The following is a 945-nucleotide window of genomic DNA, read 5'->3' as shown; positions in this document are numbered from 1 at the left end:
TTTGAACTGTGGTGTTGGAGAAGACTCTTGAGAGTCCCTTGGACTGCAAGGAAATCCAACCAGTCCATTCTGAAGGAGACCAGCCCTGGGATTTCTTTGGAAGGAATGATGCTAAAGCTGAAACTCCAGTACTTTGGCCACCTCATGCGAAGAGTTGACTCATTGGAAAAGACTCTGATGCTGGGAGGGTTTGGGGGCAGGAGGAGAAGGGGACAGCAGAGGGTGAGATGGCTGGATGGCATCACTGACTCAATGGACGTGAGTCTGAGTGAACTCCGGGAGTTGGTGATGGACAGGGAGGCCTGGCGTGCTGCAGTTCATGGGGTCGCAAAGAGTTGGACACGAGTGAGCGACTGATCTGATCTGATCTGATCTGTAAGCATTTCTCACAGCTCTCTATAAGTACTTGGAAAGGCAAGCCAGGTAAAGCACTGGACACAGGATGGATATATTTGTGCCTTCTAAATCTGGGTATTAAAATGGATAGGCAATATAACCTCTGGGTTATATTGAGCTTTGGAAATGACTACTTTGTTTTTTTAACTCTTTATTTTAGAGTATAGCCAATTAGCAATGTTGTGATAGTTTAGTTGCACACAAAGTGACTCAGGCATACATTTCCCCCCAAACTCCCCTCCCATCCAGGCTTGCATCCATTTTATTGAATTAAGTAACTGAGACACAGCAGATTAAGTAAAAGAATCAAGGTCACAGAGCTTGTAAGTAACTAAGTCAGAATTCAATGCAAGCAGGTCCACCCAGAGACTGAGAACATAATCACCAAAACTACACTGAGTGACTCTTCTGATAAAGCATGCAAATGTTGGATGACCATACAGTTTGGTTTGCCTGGGACAGTGCTGCTTAATGCTTGTTGTCCCTATATGATTATTAATAACTCCTTCTCATGACCAAGGCGATCCAGTTTTGATAATGAATAATAAG

This window comes from Bison bison, unplaced genomic scaffold (assembly GCF_000754665.1).
Source record: "Bison bison bison isolate TAMUID 2011002044 unplaced genomic scaffold, Bison_UMD1.0 scf7180017864185, whole genome shotgun sequence".
Lineage (NCBI taxonomy): Eukaryota > Metazoa > Chordata > Mammalia > Artiodactyla > Bovidae > Bison > Bison bison.
The sequence above is the reverse complement of the archived record's forward strand: the minus strand, read 5'-3'. Positions refer to the sequence as shown.